Source organism: Ursus americanus, chromosome X (assembly GCF_024610735.1).
Source record: "Ursus americanus isolate L20-20 chromosome X, mUrsAme1.1.p, whole genome shotgun sequence".
Lineage (NCBI taxonomy): Eukaryota > Metazoa > Chordata > Mammalia > Carnivora > Ursidae > Ursus > Ursus americanus.
Window position 1 is genome coordinate 79,406,380 of NC_142164.1, and position 13,494 is coordinate 79,419,873.

A 13,494-nucleotide genomic window follows, 5' to 3' on the forward strand; every position below is an offset into this window, starting at 1 on the left:
TACACTTTCAATGCTATCCCGGTCAAAATACCAATGACATTTTTCAAAGAACTGGAACAAACAGCCCTTAAATTTGTGTGGAACCAGAAAGGCCCCGAATCACCAAGGAATTGTTGAAAATGAAAAACAAAGCTGGGGGCATCACAATGCCAGATTTCAAGTTGTACTACAGAGCTGTGACCACAAAGACAGCATAGTACTGGCACAAAAACAGACACATAGACCAATGGAGCGGAATAGAGAACCCAGAAATGGACCCTCGGCTCCTTGGACAACTAATCTTTGACAAAGCAGGAAAAAACATCCAGTGGAAAAAAGACAGTCTCTTCAGTAACTGGTGCTGGGAAAATTGGACAGCTACATGCAAAAGAATGAAACTTGACCACTGTCCCACACCATACACAAAGATAAACTCTAAATGGATGAAAGACCTCGATGTGAGACAGGAATCCATCAAAGTCCTAGAGGAGAACATAGGCAGCAACCTGTTTGACATCGGCCACAGCAACTTTTTCATGACACATCTCCAAGGGCAAGAGAAACAGAAGAAAAAATGAACTTGTGGGACGTCATCAAAATAAAAAGCTTCTGCAAAAGCAAGGAAGCAGTCAAAAAAAACTAAGAGGCAGCCCACGGAATATGAGAAGATATTTGCAAACGACACTACGGATAATAGACTGGTATCCAAAATCTACAAACGACTTCTCAAACTCAATACACAAGAAACAAATAAACAAATCAAAACATGGGCAGAAGATATGAATAGACACTTTTCCAATGAAGACATACAAATGGCTAACAGGGGCGCCTGGGTAGCGCAGTCATTAAGCGTCTGCCTTTGGCTCATGGCGTGATCCCAGCGTTCCGGGATCGAGTCCCACATCGGGCTCCTCCTCTGGGAGTCTGCTTCTTCCTCTCCCACTCCTCCTGCTGTGTTCCCTCTCTCGCTGGCTGTCTCTCTGTCACATAAATAAATAAAATCTTTAAAAAAAAAAACAAATGGCTAACAGACACATGAAAAAATGTTCAAAATCATTAGCCATCAGGGAAATTCAAATCAAAACCACACTGAGATACCACCTTACGCCAGTTAGAATGGCAAAAATGGACAAGGCAAGAAACAACAATTGTTGGAGAGGATGTGGAGAAAGGGGATCCCTCCTACATTGTTGGTGGGAATGCAAATTGGTACAGCCGCTCTGCAAAACAGTGTGGAGGTCCCTTAAAAAGTTAAAAATTGAGCTACCCTATGATCCAGCCATTGCACTACTGGGTATTTATCCCAAAGATACAGACGTAGTGAAGAGAAGGGCCATAGACACCCCAATGTTCATAGCAGCATTGTCCACAATAGCTAAATCGTGGAAGGAGCCGAGATGCCCTTCAACAGATGACTGGATTAAGAAGATGTGGCCCATATATACAATGGAATATTACTCAGCTATCAAAAAGAACGATTTCTCAACATTTGCAGCAACATGGACGGGACTGGAGGAGATAATGCTAAGTGAAATAAGTCAAGCAGAGAAAGACAATTATCATATGATTTCTCTCATCTATGGAACATAAGAACTAGGAAGATCGGTAGGAGAAGAAAGGGATAAAGAAAGGGGGGTAATCAGAAAGGGGAATGAAGCATGAGAGACTATGGACTATGAGAAACAAACTGAGGGCTTCAGAGGGGAGGAGGGTGGGAGAATGGGATAGGCTGGTGATGGGTAGTAAGGAGGGCACGTATTGCATGGTGCACTGGGTGTTATACGCAACTAATGAATCATGGAACTTTACATCAAAAACCAGGGATGTACTGTGTGGTGACTTACATAATATAATAAAAATATTATTATAAATTAAAGTAAATAAATGAGTGAATGAATGAATGAATGAATGAATTAAAAGAAGTGTCCTTGTGCCAAAACCAGACAAGGGCATTACAAGAAAATATAACTGCGAATCAATATCCCTCGAAAACATAGACACAAAAAATGTTAGCACACGTTAGTAAATTGAAACCAGCCATATATGAAAGCAATTCTTTATGACAAAATGAGGTGTCTCTTAAAATGTAGGTTCTCTCAAACATAGCGTTATTAATGGATGTGTAATCTAGTAAGAGAACCGTAGCATCATCTAAATGGATGCAGGTCATAGACAGAATAATGGCATCCCCACATATTCATGCATTAACCCCTGAAAACTGTGAATTTCTTGCTTTCCATGGCAGAAGGTGCTTTGCAGATGTGATTAAGTTGAGCATCTCGAGGTGTGGAGAGGTGTGGAGATTATCCTGGATGACCTGGGTGGACCAATGTAATTACAAAGGTCCTTAGAAAGGGGGAGCAGGAACCTGACAGTGAAGGGAAGGAGATGTGAAAACAGAGGCAGGGGTCAGAGAGGAGAGTGATTGGAAGGTGTTATGCTGCTGGCCTTGAATATAGAGAAAGGGGCAGGAGCCCAGGAATAGAGGTGGCCTTTAGAGGATAGAAAAGGCAAGGAACAATTTCTCCCCTAGGGGTCTCAGACGAACATAACACCGTAGACACATAGATACAGGCCATTGGCCTTGTAAGACCCGTTTTAGACTTCTGACCTCCAGAGCTGTAAGATAACACACTCGTGTTGTTTTAAGCCATAAAGTATGTGGTCATTTATGATAGCTGCAATGTGCGATTCATATAATTCAGAAAAGGCATTCAACGAAGTTTAACACCTATTCAGATTAAAAATTATCTGGAAACCAGGAATGGAAAAAACTTCCTCAACCTGATAAAGGTCATCTAAAACATACTTCACTGTTTTTTTGGGGGGGGGTTGTTTGTTTGTTTTAAAGATTTTAATTATTTGTGAGAGACAGACAGAGAGAGAGAGAGAGAGAGAGAGAGAGAGCAGGGAGGAGAAGCAGAGGGAGAAGCAGACTCCCCGCTGAGCCTGAGCCAGGAGCCCAATCCCAGGACCTGGAGATCAAGACCTGAGCCGAAAGCAGATGCTTAGCCATCTGAGCCACCCCAGTACCCCTAAAAGATACTTCATTGTTAAAAACTGAAAGCTTCCCCTCTAAGATCTCTCACTCTTCCTAATCAGCACCAATTGGCAGTCTGACTTAGTGCATTAAGGCAGGATTTGAAAATCAATTTAAAAAGGCATACAAGGTGGAAAGAAAGAAGTAGAATTGACTTCGTTCATGGGTGATATGATCATATACATAGAAAGTCCTAAAAGAACACTCGTTTGAAAAATATTTAGAAACTGCTTGTGAGATAAGCAAGGTTGCAGAACCTGAGGTCAATAAACAAAAATGGATTATAGTTATCTATTCTAAAAATAAACAATTGGAATTAAAAAATATCATTTACAATACATGCAGAACATGAACTTCTTAGGGTGACTATAACAAAATACATGTGAAGCTGCAAAACGTAACACAGTCAGCATTGCTGAGAGAAATTTGAAACGATCTCAATGAATGAAGAGATAGATGATGTGTATAGATTTTAAGACTCAATATTGCCAAGATGTAAATTCTCCCCACATTGACCTATTGATTCATAGCAATTCAAATGACTAAAAAGCAGCAAGGTGATTATACAACTTTTGCTGCCATACAAAGGATTCAAATAGCCAAAGCAATCGAGAAAGAGAAGCATATATTTGGATTTCTCATGCTGCCTAACTTCGTAAGTTACTATAAAGCTACAATCATCAAGATAGTGTGGTACTGGCATAAATATGGGCATATAAATAAATGGAAAACAAATAGGAAGTCCAGGAATAGATGTACACATGTATGGGCAATTGATTTTCAACAATGGAGCTCACGTGATCCAATGAGGGAAAACTGGCTTTCAATAAATAATTTAAGAAACATTTAATATGTATGTGGAAAACAACGGAATTTCACATTACCTCAAATCACATGCAAATATAACCCAAAATGGATAATAAGCGTATAAAACTTGTTATGATAACAGGAGAAAAACCTCTGTTAACTGGAGTTAAATCAGACTTCTTACAACACAAAAAGCATGAACAAAAAAAGAAAACAGTGGTAAACTGCCTTTATAAAAAAATTCAAAAGGCAAATTAAAACTTGCCCTTTGGAAGATCTTGTTAAGAAAATAAAATCCGATAGTGCAATTGCTGGGTCGTAGGGTTGCACTACTGGGTATTTACCACAAAGGTACAGATGTAGTGAAAAGAAGGAGCACATGCACCCCAACGTTCATAGCAGCAATGTCCACAATAGCCAAACTGTGCAAGGAGCCGAGATGCCCTTCAACAGATGAATGGATAAAGAAGATGTGGCCCCTATGTACAACGGAATATTACTCAGCCATCAGAAAGGATGAATAGCTACCATTTACATCAACATGGATGGAACTGGAGGGTATTATGCTAGGTGAAATAAGTCAAGCAGAGAAAGACAATTATCATATGGTTTCACTCATATGTGGAACATTAAGGAATAGTGCATAAGGACAATAGGGGTGGGGGCGAACTGAATGGGAAGAAATCAGAGAGGGAGACAAACCATATGAGACTCTTGACTCTGGGAAACAAACTGAGGGTTGCAGAAAGGGAGATGGACAGAGGGATGGGATAACTGGGTGATGGCCATTGAGGAGGGCACGTGATGTGATGAGCACTGGGTGTTACACTGAATGGATGAATCATTGAACATGATATCAAAAACCAATGATGTTCTATACCTTGGCTCATTGAATTTAAATTAAAAAAGAAAAGAAAAGAAAATCTGGTCCCAGAGAGGGAAAACACTTACATAATACAGAACATTCTTGTATATCCGTATATATAAAAATCTCTTTCAAGTCAATCAAGGGTACACATAACTTGTTCTAAACATAGGCAAAATACTTGCACAGACATTTCCCTAAAGACGATACATGTAAGGTAATTAAACACATGTAAAATTGTTTAAAATTACTAGTCAACAAGAAAAGGAAACTTAAAACCGAAAGGAGATAGCATACCACAACTACTAGAAGGGCTACATCCAAATGGCTGACAATGATGACAAGGCCTGGTAAGGTATGGTTTTCATCCATGTTAGTGTAAAGTCTAGGCACTTTTCAAAAGGTTTGGCAGTTTCTTACTAAGTTAAGCATGCAAGTACCACGTAGTCCAGTCATTTCACCCCTAGGCATTCAATTCAGAAAAAGAAAAGCATATGTCCACACCAACCCCATATGTGAATGTTTGTAGCAGCTTTATTCATAATGACCCCCAACCAAAAACATCCCAAATGTCCATCAGTTGGTGAATGGACAGCAAACTGTGGAATATCCATACAAAGTATCAAAAGGGAACAAACCGCCAACATACGCAGTGCTTGGGTGTATCAAAAGTATTACATGGAAGACTGGAAACTGTACTGCATGCTCTCTGATTCATTTGGCATATAATTCTTGAGAAGTTAAAACTCAAAGGAGTCAGGGGAGCTTGGTGGTTGCCCAGGGCTGGAGGCGGAGCAAGGAGAATGACTTGGAAGGCACAGGAGGGAACTCTAGAGCACTGGAAATGTTCTCTATCTTGACATTGGTGGTAGTTATACACATGTTTCAGTTTGTCAAAAATCGCCAAGCTGTACACTTATGTAGGTATAGTTTATTGAACGTAACGTGTGTCTCAACAGAACAAAAAATAAATAGCTGTTTTACATATAGAAAGTATCTGAAAGCAAGAATTGTATTGGATACATTTTCAAAAGGTAACACATGGTGAAGAAAGATTGGTGCATTAGATGATGGATCAAATAAAAATATCCAGAATAAAATATATACAGAAAAGATGATGGAATATACAGAATGGGTAGGAAGAGAATCAGTGCATGCAGAGGCTAACACAGGTGTAACATATTTTAACTGGAGTTAAGTGATGAGACAACAGAGAAAAATGCCTAGGCAATATTTGAACAGATAAGGGAATGGTGTTTCCAAAGCTGATGAATGACAGCTTGCTCAAGACTCAAGGAGAACTAAGAGTCGCAAGCAAGATAATTCTAAAGTAAACATCTGTTAAACTTACATTGTCAAAACAAAACAAACAAACAAACAAAAGCAAAGAAAGAGAACATCATGAGAGCAACCAGGGTAAATAAAGGCATGGGCTTCAGAACAGGACAATGGGAGTGACAATTCACTTTCAACATAAACAAGGAAGTCCAGAAGTCTGCAGGATGATATATTCAAAGTGATGAAGGAATATAACTGCCAACTTAGGGCTCTATAACCTGGAAAAAATACCCTTCAAGATGAAGGGGAAATAAAGGGGAAATAAAGACATTTTCAGACAAACAAAACAATGAATGTTTCATATTCCTATTATATGATCCAGACATCATGCTTCTTGGTAGTTACCGCAGTGAGTTGAAAACATTTGTCCACTCTGAAACCTGCACACAAAAATTTATAGCAGCTTTATTCATAATTGTTAAAACATGAATGCAATCATTTACAGCATGGTGACTACAGTACATAACAACGTATTATATAATTGAAATTTGCTGAGAGAGTACATACCAAGTGTTCTCACCACTAAAAAGAAAAAAAAGTAAATATGCTACTTAGTTTGGTGATGGTAGTCATTCCACTGCATTTATTAAAACATTACATTATATCACCTAAATATATGCAATTACTACTTGTCAACCATAGCTCAGTAAAGCTGAAACAGAAGACGACCTGCAAGAGTTAAGTGGATAAACTGTGGCACACCCATATAATGTCCATGTTCAGGGATAAGAACAAAAGAGCTACCGGGTTGCAAAAAGACATTCAGGAACCTAAAAGCGCATTGCAGCATGGAAGAAGAAAAGTCTACCTATTGTATGATGCCAACTACCACATATGATATGTCAGAAAAGGCAAGACTATGGAAACCCTAAAAAGATCAATGCTTGCCAGGATCTGGGGGGAGTGAAGGAAGGAAGGATAAATGGAGCAAAAGGGAGTCTGAGGACAGTGAAAGTATTCTCTATGTTACAGTAATGATAGATCCGTCATTATACATTTGTCATAATACAACACAAAGAGGGAACCGGGATGTAAACTATGGATTTTAACAATCATGAATCAATATTGATTGATTCATCACTTGTAACGGATGGACCACAGTAATAGAAGATAGCGGAAACCAAGAGCAGACTGCAGGTGGTGGGGAGAAGGAGTGTGCAGGAAGCCTCTGCTTTCCAAACAATTCTGTTCTAAGCACAAAACTGAGGTAAACATTAAAATCTATTAATTTAAATTAGAAAAGGGATGTTTCACCTGCACATCTGCTCTAAAGGAAGTACTTAACGTGTACTCTCTAAACAGAAAAAGAACCACCCCTGATCAAACTTAAAGAAAAGGAAGTAAGGAAGAGTGACGTATAGGATAAATGTGTGGGTATATTTAAATGATACTGGTTTTATAAAATGATACTCAAAATAATAATGTCTTTTGAGGTTAAAACCATGTGTGTTTGTGTGTGTCTAACTACGAGTGATGAAATTGGCAGCCATAATATTAAAGTAAGGAGAGGGTAAATGTGCACTAAGTGTTCTAAGGTAGTTACATTTTCTGTGATGACATAAAGGATCAATTTATATTAGACTTTGACAAGTTAAAATGCATGTAGTGGGGCGCCTGGGTGGCACAGCGGTTAAGCGTCTGCCTTCGGCTCAGGGCGTGATCCCGGCGTTATGGGATCGAGCCCCACATCAGGCTCCTCCGCTATGAGCCTGCTTCTTCCTCTCTCACTCCCCCTGCTTGTGTTCCCTCTCTCGCTGGCTGTCTCTATCTCTGTCGAATAAATGAATAAAATCTTTAAAAATAAAAAATAAAATAAAATAAATAAAATGCATGTAGTAGTCTCCATATAACCACTAAAAGAACAATGAAAAGGTGAATGTCTATCAAGGTGATAGAGGTGGAAAATAGACAAATTTTAAAACTAATCCAAAAGAAGGCAAAACCTAAGAGATAAAAGAGCACAAACAAGCGGGAGAAATAGAAAATAGTAAGGTGGTAGATATAAACCTGAATGTGTCGATAATCCCTTTAAAGGTGAATACTCCAATTAAAAGACAAAGGTTAACAGTCTGGAGGCAGAAGGATGAGGAGGAGGGAAAGGAGCAGGATGAGGGAGGGGTAAGGAGGAGAAGAAGACGGAAATCAACCACATGCTGCTTATAAGGATGTACTTCAGCTATAACTATACGGAAAATTTCAACATTGCAAATTAGAAAAACATACACCTTAAAATATTAATAAAGACAAGCTGGTGTACCTCTATTTACATCAGAAACTTTGACCTTTTAGGCAAAGAAGCATTACAATAGGTAAAGATGGATACTTAATAATCACAACAGTTCCAACTCACCAGGGAAATAAAAGTTATGAGCCTGTTTGCACTCAATAACATGGTCTCAAAATATAATGCAAACCTTGACAGAGCTGCTAGGACATATATGTGAATCCCTAATCACAGTGGGAGGTTTTCAAACACTTTTCTCAGTGACTGACAGAACATTTTGATAAAAATTGCCAAGTTATAAAATTTTGAAAAATACAATGAAGAAACTTGGCTATATATATATATATATATATATATATATATATATATATATATATATATATATTTATACACACACACACACACACACACACACACACATATATATATATAGTTTTGTAATTTTAATTCCAGTGTAGTTAACATGCACTCTTATATTAGTTTCAGGTGTACAATATAGTGATTCCACAATTCTGTACATTACTCAGTGCTCATCATGATAAGTGTGCTCTTAATCCCCGTCACCTATTTTTACCATCCTCTCATTGATCTCCTCTCTGGTAACCATCAGTCTGTTCTCTATAGTTAAGAGTCTCTTTCTTGGTTTCTCTCTTCCTCTCTCTCTCTCTCTCTTGCTCACTCGCTCGCTTTTTCCTTTGCTCTTTTGTTTCCTTTGCTCCTTTGCTGCTTCCATAATTTGGCAATTGTGAGTAATGCTGCAATAAACATAGCTTTATAACACCTATAACTGTGGGTTAAGGATCCCTTTGAATTAGTGTTCTTGTATGTTTGGTGTAAACATCCGGTCGTCTGATTGCTGGATCATATGGTAGTTCTACCCTTAACTTTGTGAGGAACCTCCATACTGTTTTCTAGAATGGCTGCCCCAGTTTGCGTTCCCACCAACAGTGCAAGAAGGTTCCCCTTTCTCCACGTCCTCACCAACACCTGTTGTTTCCTGTGTTGTTTAGCCATTCTGACAGGTGTGAGGTGATATTTCATTGTAGTTTTGATGGGCATTTCCCTGATGGTAAGGGATGTTGAGTATCTTTTCACGTGTCTGTTGGCATCTGGATGTCTTCTTTGGAGAAATGTCTGTTCATGTCTTCTGACCATTTTTAAATTGGATTTTTAAATTTGGTTTTCAGGTGTTGATTTGTAGAAGTTCTTTATAGAGCTTGGCTATTAACCCCTCATTGGCTAGATCATTTGCAAATATTTTCTCCTGTTCAGTAGGTTGCCTTTTAGTTTTGTTGATTGTTTCCTTTGCTGTGCAGAACCTTTTTATTTGGATGTAGTCCTGATAGTTTATTTTTGCTTTTGTTTTCCTTGCCTCAGGAGACATGTCTAGAAAAATGTTGCTCTGACTAATGTCACAGGCATTACTGCCTGTGCTCTCTTGCAGCATTTTTATGGTTTCAGGTCTCTCATTTAGGCCTTTAATCCATTTTGAGTTTACTTTTGTGTATGGGCTAAGAAAGCAGTCCAGTTTCATTCTTTTGCATGTAGCTGTCCAGTTTTCCCAACACCATTTGTTGAACAGACTGTCTTTTCCCCCATTGTATACTCTCACCATGTTTGTCATACTTTACTTGACCATACAACCGTGGGTTAATTTCTGCACTCTCCATTGTGTTCCACTGATCTGTGTCTCTTATTTTTGTACCAGTACCATACTGTTTTGATTACTACTGCACTGTAATAGAACTTGAATTCAGAGTAGTTTTCAGAAGTACAGGTCTTTCACCTTTTTGGTTCTTTATTCCTGGGTATTTTATTCCTTTGGTGCAACTGTAAATGGGATGGTTTTCTCAACTTCTCTTTCTGCTGCTTCGTTATTAGCGTATAGAAACACAACAGATTTCTGTACATTGATTTTGTATCCTGGGACTTTACTGAATTTGTTCATTAGTTCTAGCAGTTTTTTGGTGGAGCCTTTCAGGTTTTCCATATATCATATCATGTCATCTGCAAATGTGAAAGTTTTACTTCTTCCTTATGGATTTGGATGCCTTGTCTTTCTTTTTGTTGTCTGATTGCTGTGGCTAGGACTTCCGGTACCGGGTTGGATAAAAGTGGTGAGAGTGGACATCTTCATCTTGTTCCTGACGTTAGGGGAAAGTCTTTCAGTATTTCCCATTGAGTGTGATGTTGACTGTAGGTTTGTCCTATAAGCCCTTTATTATGTTGAGGTATGTTCCCTCTAACCTTACTTTGTTGAGGGATTTTATCATGAATGGATTTGTATTTTGTCAAATGCTTTCTCTGCATCTGTTGAAAGGATCATATGGTTTTTAAACTTTTCTCTTATTGATTTGATGTATCATGTTGATTAATTTGCAAATATTGGACTGTTTTTGCATCCTGGGAATATATCCCACTTGATCGTGGTGATTGATTTTTTTAATGTATTGTGAGATTTGGTGTGCTAATATTTTGCTGAGGATTTTTGCATCTATGTTAATCAGAGACACCCATTCTCTCTTGTTGTGGTGTCTTTGTTTGGTCTTGGCATGGGGGTAATGCTAGCCTCGTTGAATGAATACATTTCTATCAGTGCGCTCAACAATGGCAGGATACATAGTCTTTTCACGTGCTATTGATATTTCCCCAAACTGACCACATGTTGACCATAAAGCGGGTCTCAGCAAATTTTGAGGCAGTGAAATAATAATGACTAGATTCCCTGACTACAAGCCATGAAGTTTTAAATTCATAACCAGTGATAACGAGAAAATCCCCCATGGACTTTTAAATTAAGAAATATCCTTCCTTAGAGGATATTTAACCCAGAGCTCAAAGAAGAAAAGGTTGATGAAATTTAAAATACATATATTTTACCTGAATATTAATGAAAACTTGTGAGATAATGCTTTAATGTGTATACTACAAAAAAAGAAAGGCAATAAAAATAGATAACCTGCGCATCTATTTCACAAATTTAATAGAACAGCAGATTAAACTCGAAGACAGCAGAAGAAATGAAATAAGGACAACGGCATTAATAAGTTAAAGATAAAACAAAATAGCCACAGTTGGTTCTTCAGAAGGACAACACAATTGATCATCATCCTTGTGGGCCTGAAAGAAAAAGAGAGATGTTATCTAAAAACCAATGCCTGGAACAAGTGAGGAGACATAGCTATGGACAATGAAGATATTAAAAGATCATTAGTCGAAATCACCTGCAGCTGTATGTAAATAAATTTGAAGGTTTAGATGTAATGTACAAATTTCAAGAAAAGACAGATGACACAAAAACAACAAATTATCCTCAAAATACCAAATATGTGAAATTTGATGAAAACAACAACAACAACAATAACAACAAATGTCCATATTCTGATGACCCCACCAATTAATTCTACAAAACTTTTATGAAGGAATAATGTCAATTTTACCAACTTGGCAGGAAATAGAAACAAGAGGAGTCACTTCTGATCTCATTCTATGAAGCCTTAATGTTATAAGAACATTATAAGAGATGAAGTGTACAAGCCAATCTTTCACACAAGCATAGAAGGAAAAATCATGAATAAAACACTAGGAAAACAAATCCAGTTATATGTGTTAAAAGGATAATATATCACAAGAAAGTCAGGACTATCCTAGAAATGGAGTGGTTTAGCACTTGAAAAATAAATGTATTTCACGGAATTAATGTATGAAGGAGAAAAACTTGTTATATTCCCTATAGATGCAGAAGAACGTACTTCATGAATTTGATTTTTAAAAACTAAACATCCAACAATGTGGAGAAAAGGGAAGCCTTGTGCACTGTTGGTGGGAATGTAAACTGGTACAGGAGCTATGGAAAACAATGTGGAGGTTCCTCAAAAAGTTAAAAATGGAGCCACCATATGATCCAGCAGTTCTGCTTCTGAGTTTATATCTGAAGGAAACAAAATCACCATCTCAAAGAGGTATCTGCATCCCCATGTTCATTTCAGTACTATGCACAATAGCCAAAACTTGGAAACAACCTAAGTGTCCATGGACAGATGAGTGGATATAAAAGGTTTTATAGTGGGATATTATTCGGTCATAGCAATGAGGGAAATCCTGCCATTTGTGACAACATGGAAGGACCTTGAGGGCATTATGCTAAGTGAAATAAATCACACAGGCAAAGACAAATACTGTATGATCTCACTTACATGTGGCATCTAAAACAAAACCAAACACAGAAGCAGACAGTAGATGGTGCTTGCCAAGTTCTGGGGGGTGGGGGATGTGGGGAGATGTTGGTCAAAGGATGCACACTCTCAGTTATAAGATGGAAAAGTTCTGGAGCTCCAATATTCAGCACGGTGATTATAGTTAACAATACTGTTACATATATTTGAAAGTTGCTAAGAGGAAAAAAAAAAGATCTTACATTTTCTCACCAAAACACTGTAATTATGTGCTGTGAAGGAGTTGTTAACTAACTTTATTGTAGTAATCATTTCACATATGTGTGTGTATCAAATCATCATGTTATTTAAATTTACACAATGTTATATGTCAATTATATGCCAATAACGTCGGAACTTTATTTTAAATAAAAATATGATAAAACGTCTAAGCAAACTAGGAATAATAGAGAACTCTGTTAAACCACTCAGAATATCTTTGAAAAGTCTACAGAAACAGGGGCACCTGGGTGGCTCATTCGGTTGAGCATCCTACTCTTGGTTTTGGCTCAGGTCATGACCTCATGGGTTGTGAGATCAAGCCCCGCCTTGGGCTCCAGGCTCAGAGGGGAGTCTGCTTGAAAATTCTCTCCCTCTGCCCCTCCCCCCATTCGTGAGTGTGCGATCCCTCTCTGTCTCTGTCTCTCTCTCTCTCAAGGAAATATATAAATCTTTTTTTAAAAAATTAAAAAAAAAATAAAAGCCCACCGAAACCATTGCACTTAATCATGAAATATTGAAAGCCACCCCCCCCCCTCCGAGATCACAAAAAAGAGTAGGTTATCCACTGTCACTACAAACAATGCCATAAGGGAAGAAAAAGTAACAAAGATAATCCAGCCAGTATAGCCCTAAATGCATACACATGTGAATCGAAGGACATGTATATGAATGTTCTCCACAGTAACATTTTTAATACTTCAGGACCAGAAACTACTGAAGTGTCCATCAGAAATAGAATGTACAAAATTTGCAGTATATCTACACAAATTGAAATATTATTCAGTAATGAATATACATGAACTCA